This window comes from Ictidomys tridecemlineatus, chromosome 9 (genome assembly GCF_052094955.1).
Source record: "Ictidomys tridecemlineatus isolate mIctTri1 chromosome 9, mIctTri1.hap1, whole genome shotgun sequence".
In the NCBI taxonomy this organism is placed as follows: Eukaryota; Metazoa; Chordata; class Mammalia; order Rodentia; family Sciuridae; genus Ictidomys; species Ictidomys tridecemlineatus.
This window is the reverse complement of record NC_135485.1, coordinates 85,684,907-85,696,405: the sequence shown is the minus strand read 5'-3', so window position 1 is coordinate 85,696,405 and position 11,499 is coordinate 85,684,907. Positions and strand designations below refer to the sequence as shown.

General features: G+C 40.1%; 1 pseudogene; it reads left to right on the top strand.

Annotated features, from left to right (window-relative positions):
• The first annotated feature begins 755 nt into the window (after positions 1-755).
• Positions 756-10,948, top strand: LOC144366468 (NTF2-related export protein 2 pseudogene; annotated as a pseudogene).
• The last annotated feature ends 551 nt before the right edge of the window (positions 10,949-11,499 follow it).

The window sequence follows — 11,499 nt, the reverse complement described above, 5'->3', positions numbered from 1 at the left end:
TTTTTAACTTTTTCTCAAAACCATGTCCCCATTATTGGATTGGCATCAGGGACAAGAACTGAGTTTTCAGTAACAAATTTTATATTCTTGGTGAGACCTGAGAACAGTCTCTGCTCTACATTTCTTGGGCAGATCTGGCTCTTTAAGGAACCTTATTTCCATGCTGAAGATTCAGGGTGGCTAGAGAACTTGTTGAGAGCTAATTATAGGAGAATAAGGAGACAGGTAAGTCAGGTCAAAACAGAGGAGCTATTTCTGTGAGTAAAGGGAGGGACTGAGAGATTATCCCAGCAGCTGCTGAAGCTCCTTCTGCTTTGGGGAACTTCAACCTTCCTTCCCTGAATGATACAGATTGCTCCATCATGGTCCACTTTGAGAAAAATGAAACTGAACTCCATAAGTTTGTGACACCCTTAGTCATCTGGTAAGTCCCCTGTTATGCATGCCAAGACCCTTGATCCTACATGTCTGTTTTCTCTTCATGGGAATATCTGGTTTCACATTATCCCCACAAATATCTGGTTTCTTTTTGGCACCATGGGTGCAGAGCCAGAACCTCAGGATGGTCAGAGTGCTTATACAATGGACCAAGGTACTTCAGGGAGAGAATTAGATGGGTAGAAAATTCTCTGTGTTTAGTGGGTTTTGCTCATTTTCTAAATATTTGCTTATTCTGCAGCATTGTGAGGCATACACATGAGAGTGTAGTTACACCACCACTCTTGGAACATACTTATTCTGGCTCCCCTAGAACCATGTCAGTGGATTTTAAAACTTATGTACATCAGACATGAAGAGCTACTGAGGAATTTGTCAATAGTTATTTTGAGACAATGGTCAAAAGAAGAAGAAGCAAGCTATCCAGTCCCAGCCTAGAGTTCTTGTTCTGATCAGTGGAACCATGAAGTTTGATGGAAACAAACAACATTACTTCAATCAGAAATTTCTGATGATTGCTCAATCCACTCCTAATAGCACTGTGTGGGAGATTTCTAATAATTGCTTTCATTTTCAAGATTGGGCTAGTCATTAAATAGGCAAAAGGTCTATTATTTGTTCTGTTAGTTCCTGAGGCAGAGGTCTGTGTGAATTAGTTCATTTTAATTAGAAAAAAACATAACCAGTTTGTGCTGAAATTAAGTTTCTTCAATATGTTTTTGTATTCCTCACAACACCTTTTCTGGCAGCTGCCAGTTTAATGCCCTTAAGAGCTTTAATATTAGTTTTTTACATGCCTTATATACATTCACTAATGCCATTATTAAACTAATAGTAACATATGATCTTGGTACTAACATACTCACTGTGAACCCAGCCAATCACAAAAAATGGAATCCTTTAGTGGTAGTATCTGGAGTATCAGCACAATATATCTATCTGGGAGTAAGTGAGATTTTTTTGTTTCTGTTGTTGTTGTTGTTAATAGGTTAATTTTTAATAAAGCACAAGCCTATTTTCAGTTAACACTGATAATGTAATTGGAATATAGAGTATAGTTTTTCAGTTCATAACTACTATGACATGTTAGAATTGCAGGTGGAATATTTAATAGATTTTTCACGTTATGTTTTCTTAGTTTGAGTTGTTACTTTATAAGTGAATTGATAACTAGATAGATTAAAATATGTTTTCAATTGACACCTGAATTTGGGGTGTTTTTGGTTGATTACAATTTCTTAAAAACATGTATCTTGGCAGCTCCAGGTCTAGAAATTTCGGTAATGAATGGTAGAAGAACTAATAGCTTCAATGGGAGAATGAGAAATGAAAAATGTAGAAATATCCAAGGTGAAGCCAAAAGTAAAGGGGGTGACCAAATGGTAAATTTTTTGTACTTGTTTACTACCTCCTAAAAATATAACCTATTTTTAAGATTTAAATTACTGTTAATATTTATTCTTGCTAAATGTAATGATTCTCACTTTTGTTCTAATAATAATTTTTTAACATCTTGACAATTCCCCTTATACTTATCACCATTATATATCTCTGTTTATTCAAGAAATTATGGGTTGAATGTCAGCTATAAGTCTAACCTTGTAACAGGGTTTGAGGAAAGTTGGAAACAAAGCCATTGTTATCTCTTTATGTCACCCGTAAGTTTTCCAGTGAACTTTAAGTTGAAATATTCCTATGTATTAACCACCCCCAAAATGAGTGACTTCCTTCCTCCATACTTTGTACTGTCAACTGTATTATATATTATTTAAAGTTAATTTTATTTAGTTCATGATTCGTTTTTCCATATGGCATTGGGCACATTTATTTTAAAAAATGTTTCTGTTATATGACTTTCTCATCACCACTTTTGAGATAAAAATAGAGAAAAATGGATCTTCATGATAAACTTCAAAAGAACAAATTGATGAATTTTGTCTTGACTACATAAGAGGGAAAGAAAAAATACTTAGCTCTCATTATTGGTCAACCTTTGTTGAGGGCCATTGCCAAGTAGGAATGATGCATCGAAATTTCCTTGCCAGCGTACCCCATGTTAAATGGAAATTTGCTATGACATTGCATGTGTCTTTGAGAAAGGTGATCCTGCTCAAGGACCAGGGTGGATCCAGGTTTAAGGTGTATCCTGCAGGTTTTAGGAAGTATCCTGGTTTAAGACAATTTGGGTTTAAGGCGTTCCCGGTTTAAGAAAATCTGGGTTTAGGGAAGTTCCAGGTTTAAGGTTATTGCTGCTGGGTATAGGGCGTTCCTGCTGCCTGAGTTCCCGTTGAGTTCTCATGGAATGGAGAAAGTATTTGGGATGTGAATTGGGCGGGAGAGCAGGGATTTCCCCAGAACGTGATTGTACAGGGCTGGTGTGAGTTCGAGAACAAAGAATGGCTGTTTGAATCTACAAGGTGTGTGGTGGCTCGTGATCTTGTGCCCAGCCAAGACTGGGGCAAACCTTTTAAAATATTTACAATTTATAATGTCAACACTAAATACTCCTGCTTTGTTTCTACATTGCAACCAAAGTTAATGTTTCCTATCACTTAAATTTAAATCTTTCCCAAAGCTACACACTATATTTCTGATATACTCTCAAATAGAATTAAATGTGAAAAGGGGGTTGAACTAACATTTAAAGCACACCTTATTTTAGTACTGATCAAAAATTACACATTATTTTCTACTCAAAGTGAGCTTATCCTTATTTTGATTTTTTTAATCCACAGCTCTACTATAAAAAATATGCCCAAATACTTTTCCTTGTGGAGAACAGTCACAAATAAAACCTGCATATAATTTTGCAATAACTTAATTGAATGGTTGTAAATTACTTTCTCCCCAAATATGTAAAACTTTTAAATGGCTGGAACTGCTCTTATATGGACTTGACTATTTTTGACATGCTCATATTTTTATAACTTGAAAAAACAAAATTTTCCTTGTTAAGAAAAAAAATTAGGGATATTTCTGTTGTAGGTTATTATCTGTTAGACAGCATTGACTTTGGGAATTCTCCCCTCCCTGGTTGTCTGTCTGTGTTTTTGTTTTGTTTGTACCTGTTGCTACCCCTTTTAAGACATGGCCAACACTGCATTGATCCTATCCTATAGTCTCTTGGGAAAGATCTTGGCTGGTCAATTTTAAGGTTCCATGCTGTCAGCCATCATTTTGGCACTCCTCTCTTCTTTTCTCTCTCTGTTTCTTTTTAGTGCAATCTTGCAACTGGAATTGGTTTTTCAAAATTAAAGGGAGTTGAAAAAAAGGTCACCTATAGATATAAGCCTATCTAAGATAATATTCTACTGTAATTATCTGGCTTTTTGAATATCTCTCTGGGGTATTATACAATCTTGAAGTTGAAGTTGGTCTGTCAAAGGTGAAGTAAGTGGAAGAAATTTGTATGTGCAGGTCTGTCTGTTTTAAAGGTTCTATTCTGCCAACCCTGGTTTCAGTGATTCTCTCTTGTATGACTTTATTTTTGTCTCTGTTACTGACCCTTTAAGACATGGGCCATGTTGCATTGATCTTATCAGAAGTCTCCAGAAGACAGATCTTGGCTGAATGGGCCACTTATAGGTTTAAGCCTATGTAAGAGAAAGATGTTTACTGTAACATAATCTGGCTTTTGAATATTTTTTCTGAAATATTATACAATCTTCTAGTTGAAGTTGATCTCTCAAGTGTAAAGTATATAGAAGAGATTCTGTACATACAGGCATTTATGCAGTTGCATGATAAGGAGTCTAAACAATCAGAAACTAAGTTGAAGGTGCCCTAAATTACTGCCTTTGGTATGCAGTATAGCAGGACACCAGAAGAAAGGCTGATCCCGGCAGCTGCAGATCATTTCACGGTGGTTTAAGAATGCCAGTCCTACACTGGGGGAAAGAAATCCCAGAAAAGCTGCCTGGACTGTAGAAAAATGGACAAAGAGAACCTGGTCTCTGCCCTGCCTTCTAGTCCCTTTTGCCCATGATGGGGGTAGGGAGTGGAGGCAGCTGGTCAGAAAGAATGTGGCAGTAAGTTCCAACACTGTCAGCTTATGAACAAGGGATAGAAATAATCTCCCCTTTTAAGGTCTGAAAGGACAGTATTTGGCCAGGGGATATACATCACTGGGGCAAAGCAATTTTGGCATTAACTATATCCCGTAAAACTAAATGCATGGAGAGCCTGGCAGGGTAAATAACTACAAAAAGAAAAGGAAAAAAAAAACATGCTTTGTTGGCAGCTTCTGCAAAGGGATCTTCAAGAAAGCCTACAAAAAAGAAAGGAAATGGCCTCCTCCATTGAATACATTGAATAGCAATATGCCTAATGTAAGAAAAAGGCCTAAAAAGAGCCTATGGGTTCAATTGACAGTGGGGAATTCACTTAAAGTTGATGGTATTTTGATAATGATAAGTTTAGGTAATTTTAGGTTTATAAAAAAGTTTTTAGGTAAAACTTAAGTTTTTAAAATAAAACTTATTTTATAGAAATAACAAATTTGGTTGGTGTTTATTCATGTCACTTGATGTTTTATAGCTCGATAAAGTAACCTGTTGTCAATAGGTGATATACACAATGTTGTCTTACTGTGTACACTGGGATGGGAATTTATATTTTTGAAAGGCAGTAAGAAAAGCCAGATTTTTTCAAAGGTTAACAATGTGGAACATGAAAACATTCTGCCAATTTTTCCACAAAAAGAAAGTTAAGAGCTCTCTTATCCTCTCTGATTATGTTTCAGAGGTAATGTTTCATTATGTAAACTTATACTTAGATAGACTCAGGAAATGGTACATGAGAAATTTGTAGAATAATATGACAAAGTGGGGCAAGAATCAGATTAAGAAATAAAGCACATTTTTAAGATTTGTCAAGGGGCCAGACAAACCTGACTTAAGGCTCTGCCTCTCATCTTTCTCCATGTAAGAAATGGTTCTGAGGAAGCTAGTGTTGGGAGCTGGCGACCGCACCCTGAAAATGGCGCTGGTTTCCTGCTTCTGCTTCTTTAGCAGTTAGAGTTGTTAGAGGTAAACAACTCCTTGTAAGGCTGTGGGGCTGGGCTCTGGCCTGCTTCCGCTGCGCTGTACCTATTAGACTTTTCCACGTGGTGCTAGTTCATTGGGGGGGCTGGGTACTTAAGCTAGGGCAGACCGACCGCTCGCGCTCTTTCCTGTTTTCTTATCATGCTTCAAGGGTCCTGAATAAACTGCTGAAAGAAGAATCCTGTGTTGTGTTTCCCTTGCTGGCGAGGGGTCGCGACAATTGGTGGCCCGTACGGGGAGAAATATTCCTCGAACCCAGGATTCAGAACTTTCAGCAGCCAGGGTGGTGCACAGGTAAAGTTTCCCAGGTAAGTGGGAATCCACAAGCAAATAGCGGGGCACTCCTCTGTAGATAAAGAGAGAGCGGGGAACTAATAGAACGGGATGCTCCTCTGTAGATAAAGAGAGAGCGGGGCTTTTGTACTTTCACTTTCTTTATACCTTTGAAAACATTATGGGCGCTACCTCTTCAAGCCCAATTTTGTTGGCCCTGGATGAGCTGCTACGTTCAAAAGGACTTAAGGTAAAGCAGAGCACTTTGCAGATGTTTTTAAGAGAAGCTGATATAGCGGCTCCTTGGTTTGCTTTTTCGGGGAGTCTTACGATTCCTAGCTGGGACAAATTAGGGAGAGATCTGGATTTCGCTTATGAGCAAGGTACTTTAGAGGGTGGCGTTATACCACTTTGGAAGTTGGTTAGAGGATGTATAGCAGACGGTAAATGCCAGGAAGCTGTGGGCGAGGGTCAGGCCGTTCTTGAACAACTACATGAGGAAAAATCTGAGGGGTCACATAGCGAAGTGGCAGAGAGTATTAAGAGTAAGAGTAGTGAAAAGGCAAAAGAGCCTGAAAAATAAAAATAGGAGAAGGCTCTATCCAGATTTGACCGAACTAAAAACACCCGAGGACACCAGCGACTCAGAGAGTTCTGAGGACCTTGATATATTGTTACAGCAACTACGTAAGATAAAAATGAAAAAGAAAAAAAGGGAGACACAAAGCATGAAAGCCTACCGTGAGAAGGGGGATAAATCTAATTTTGATAAATCTAATTCTGAAGAGGAGGTTGAGAATTTAGAAGAAGATACAGTGCCTGTTGCACAGCCCCCATATGTGGGGGGAGTCCAAAGCTCCGGGAGAACCTTTTGTACACAAGTTTGGAGAACAGTTAATACAGACATGGGACTAGCATACCTTGTTTTTCAGGATGGTAATAGGGGAAGATACCATGAGCCTTTAGATTTTAAAATAATTAAAACCTTGGCAGAATCCATTCGCACTTATGGTGTAGATGCTGCCTTCACTCTTACTCAGGTAGAGGGGCTTACCAGATTTTGCATGACCCCCTCAGATTGGGCTAGTCTGGTGCGCGTTTGTGTCTCCCCAGGCAAATATTTGGACTGGAGAGCATTTATGCTAGAGGGCGCGGTAGAGCAGGCTGCCCAAAATCATGCAGCGGGACACCCCGCCTGGGATAAAGATATGCTTTTGGGGCAGGGCAGGTTTGCCAATCAACAGACGGGATATCCTCCTGAAGTATATGAACAGATTAATAACATTTGTATCCGTGCATGGAAGTCACTCCCAAATAGAGGAGAAGTGTCTGGCAATCTGACTAAAATTATACAGGGCCCTACAGAACCTTTCTCAGACTTTGTTGCTAGGATGGTGGATGCTGCGGGAAAAATCTTTGATGATCCCGATAGAGCCATGCCTTTGATTAAGCAACTTGTTTTTGAGCAATGTACTAAAGAATGTAAGGCAGCTATTACTCCCTATAAAAATAAAGGTATAGAGGCTTGGATGAAAGTCTGTAGAGAAATAGGTGGGCCGTTAACTAATGCAGGCCTTGCTGCTGCTGTTCTTCAACTCTCTCGTAAGTCCAGCCCTGTTGCCGGAAAGTGTTTTAAGTGCGGTCAAGAAGGACATTTTAAACGAGAATGTCCTAATAAAAGGGGAGCATCTAAAATTGAGTCCAATTCTGCTAGCCGTCAGCCCGGCTTGTGCCCTAGATGTAAAAAGGGATAGCATTGGGCTAATGAGTGTAGGTCTGTCAAAGATATACATGGTCAGCCCTTACAAGATAGAAACATGTCAAAAAATGGTCTGGGGGGCCCCCGACCCCAGGGCCCACAAATATATGGGGCAATGGAGAATGGGACAATGGAGAACGAGTCATGGCCATCCCTGCGCCATCCCAAAATTTGCGGAGAGCCACTACAGGTGTTGTGGGATTGGACCTCTGTTCCGCCTCCAGACTCGTATTAACACCTAGAATGGGAATCCAACTGGTGGAAACTGACTTTAAAGGACCTTTGCCACCTGGCACTGTGGGTTTGTTAATTGGGCGTGCTTCCTCTATTTTACAAGGCCTTCACATTTTCCCTGGGATTATTAATCTGGATATGGTGGGAGCAGTAAAGGTTATGGTGGAAGCTCCAAAACGTATTGTGTCCATTTCCCCAGGAGACCGGGTTGCTCAATTGTTAATTTTACCCAGTTTACATACCCATTTTCCTGCTGATTCCTTTTTAAGGACAAGTGATGAGATTGGAGCCACCGGAGGGAATTGTGTTTATTTGTCCTTGGATATGAGTGACCGTCCTACTTTAAAGTTAAATATAGAAGGCAAATCAATTTTAGGATTACTAGATACTGGAGCATATCGTAGCATAATTGCACAAAAGGACTGGTCAAAAGGGTGGCCGGTGCAACTCTCAGATCAATCCCTAAGAGGTTTAGGATACGCTCAAGCTCCACAAGTCAGTTGTAGGCATTTATCATGGAAGGATTCTGAAAGACATTCAGGTACTTTTCAACCATACGTGCTTGATCTCCCAATCTCCCTATGGGAACGTGATCTTATGAAGGACATGGGGTTTCAACTTAGTAATGAATACTCAGTAGTTGCCCAGAAGATAATGCAAGACATGGGATATAGACCAGGTTTAGGATTAGGAAAAAAATTGCAAGAACGTAGACATGCATTAGAACCTCAACAAAAATTTAATAGGCATGGGCTGGGTTTTTCTAAGGGGCCGCTGAGGATCAGGTGCCCATTACCTGGAAATCAGGAAAGCCGGTATGGGTGCCTAAGTGGCCACTCTCCTCTGAGAAATCGACTGCGGCTCATACTTTAGTACAAGAACAATTAAAGTTGGGACATATAAAACCCTCCACTTCTCCATGGAATACACCCATATTTGTTATTAAGAAAAAATCTGGAAAGTGGCGGTTATTACATGATCTACGGGCCATTAATGCTCAAATGCAGCTTATGGGGCCCATTCAGAGAGGTTTGCCTTTACTTTCAACCATTCCTAAATATTGGCCAGTGATATGCATAGATATTAAATATTGTTTTTTCTCCATTCCATTACATCCTCAGGACTCCGAACGTTTTGCCTTTACTTTGCCTTCGCGCAATCATGAGGAGCCCGACCTGAGGTCTGAATGGGTGGTTCTACCCCAAGGCATGGCCAATAGTCCTACCATGTGTCAAATGTTTGTGAGAGCAACCATTGCTCCACTCAGACAAAAGTATCCATTGCTAAAGTGTATACATTATATGGATGATATATTGCTGGCAGCCAAAACCAAATGTATGTTGGAGGCGGCTTACACTGATTTAGTACATTTACTACAATTAAAGGGTTTGCTTATTTCACCTGATAAAGTACAGACATGAGACTCTATTGATTATCTTGGTGCTAGTATCTCTTGTGAAACTATTACACCCCAAAAGGTAACTCTTAGGACTGATACTTTACATACGTTAAATGATTTTCAAAAATTATTGGGTGACATAAATTGGATTAGGGGCTACTTGCATATTCCCAATGTTGAATTAAAACCCTTGTATAAAATTCTTAAAGGTGATTCAGATCTTACTTCCCCTTGACATCTTACTCCCTGGAAAAATCCCTTGAGTATTATCCTGATGCAGTTGCTTCTTTAGCTATGTTAGGGATACAACAAAGTATACAATTTTTTAGTTTTCCTCCAACGTCTGTGATTGTCCCTTATAGGTGTCAACAAATTTAAGTTTTGTGTGCTAACCTGGATAATTAGGCTATATTATGATGCTCCTTTCTAGGAGAAATAGATAATCACTATCCTTCACACCCTCTTATTACATTTGTTAAAGAACATCCTATCATTTTCCCTAAAATCACTTCTTCTACGCCTATCCCAGGAGCTGCAAATATCTTTACAGATGAATCTAAAACTGGTATTGGAGCCTATGTGGTAAATGATCAACCTCCTATCCAACATCAGTTTGCTCCTGGCAATCCACAATGGGTGGAGCTGCAAATTGTCATAAAAGTATTTGAACAATGTCCGTTTCCTTTTAATTTAATCTCAGATTCTGTTTATGTAGTTCAAGCTTTAAAGGTGTTGGAAGCAGTGGGTCCCATACACACATCAGGAGTAATGTCTTCCCTTTTTCTCCATCTTCAAACATTGATTTGGAATCTCTCCGCCTGTTTTTACCCCTTGCATATTCGAGCCCACACAGGTTTACCGGGTGCTCTTTCTGCTGGCAATGCCCAAGCTGATCTTGCTACTCATCCTTCTTGGATGTTCCCTGTTTTCTCCTTAGATCAAGCTAGAAACTTTCATAGTAAATTTCATATTAATGCACGAGCACTTCAGAAGCGCTTTACTATCTCCCATGCTGATGCTCAGCAGATTGTATTGGATTGTCCTAATTGTATCATTTTACATCATCCCCCTTCTGTGGGCGTAAATCCTCGTGGTTTGCGGCCTTTAACTATATGGCAAATGGATGTCACTCATGTTCCCGACTTTGGCAAACTTAAATATGTCCATGTGTCTGTAGATACTTGTTCTGGCATTATCCATGCTTCTGCTTTATCTGGTGAAAAGGCTGGAAATGTTATCACGCATTGCTTGGAAGCCTGGGCAGCCTGGGGATTACCACAGACCATTAAGACGGACAATGGTCCAGCGTATACTGGACGACAATTTTCTTCCTTTTGCAAACAGATGGGTATCCAGCTTGTCCATGGTTTACCCTACAATCCACAAGGTCAGGGTATTGTAGAGCGTGCTCATTAGACTCTAAAAGAGATGTTAGTAAAACACAAAGGGGTAATTGGCTTAGGCCACACCCCGAAAGAGCGCCTCTCCCTGGCTCTATTCACTATTAATTTTTTGAATCTGGACATCCAAGGGCGCTCTGCTGTGACTAGGCACTGTTCGCCCCCTGCCCCGAACTTTGGGCACGTTAAGTGGAAAGATGTACTTTCTGGACAATGGTATGGGCCTGATCCTATGCTGGCATGGGCATGAGGTTCTGTTTGTGTTTTCCCAAAGGACCGAATGGAACCGTTGTGGGTGCCAGAGAGCCTCGTGCGGAAAGTTCCTCAAGCTCCGTCAGGAAGGAAGAATGAAGATGAACAAGATGAGGTGCTTGATGCTTCTCCTGATGGTGATCGGACATGAGGTCGTCTGGACTGCAGAACGACTCCTCTGGGTGGTGGTAAAGACGTGGCCATATCCATTGCCCATTACTTCTCAGGCTGACCGACCTTGCCTATGGATACTGTAGCAGCTATTGATAACTTTTCTACTGTTTCATTATTTGACACATTGTGTTTCCCTGTACATGTTAATTACTCTGATTCCATACCTTGTATTATGTTAACCAATCAATCTTTGTGCTGGTTTGATAGTGATGGTTCCCGGGCCTCAAATGGTAATGCTATTGAGAGCCAGTACTTCTATTCCTCAACAACCGACATTGTTGCCCCGTTTTAAAGCCATAAAAATTAGTTCACCAGCTTGGACTGGATGTCAGGGCTCATTGACCCCTCAGTTTATTAATTCTAACAAAACCTTTACCTTTCCTTTAACAACCACCTACAAGAATGCTACTTTTCTAGGGTTCAATTTCACTTATAATAATCCTACTCAAGCTGCTTTCTCGAATCCTTTTGAATCCTGGGTATTATGCACTCGTTTGGGCGCCTGCTCACAACTTAATGCCCTCAGAT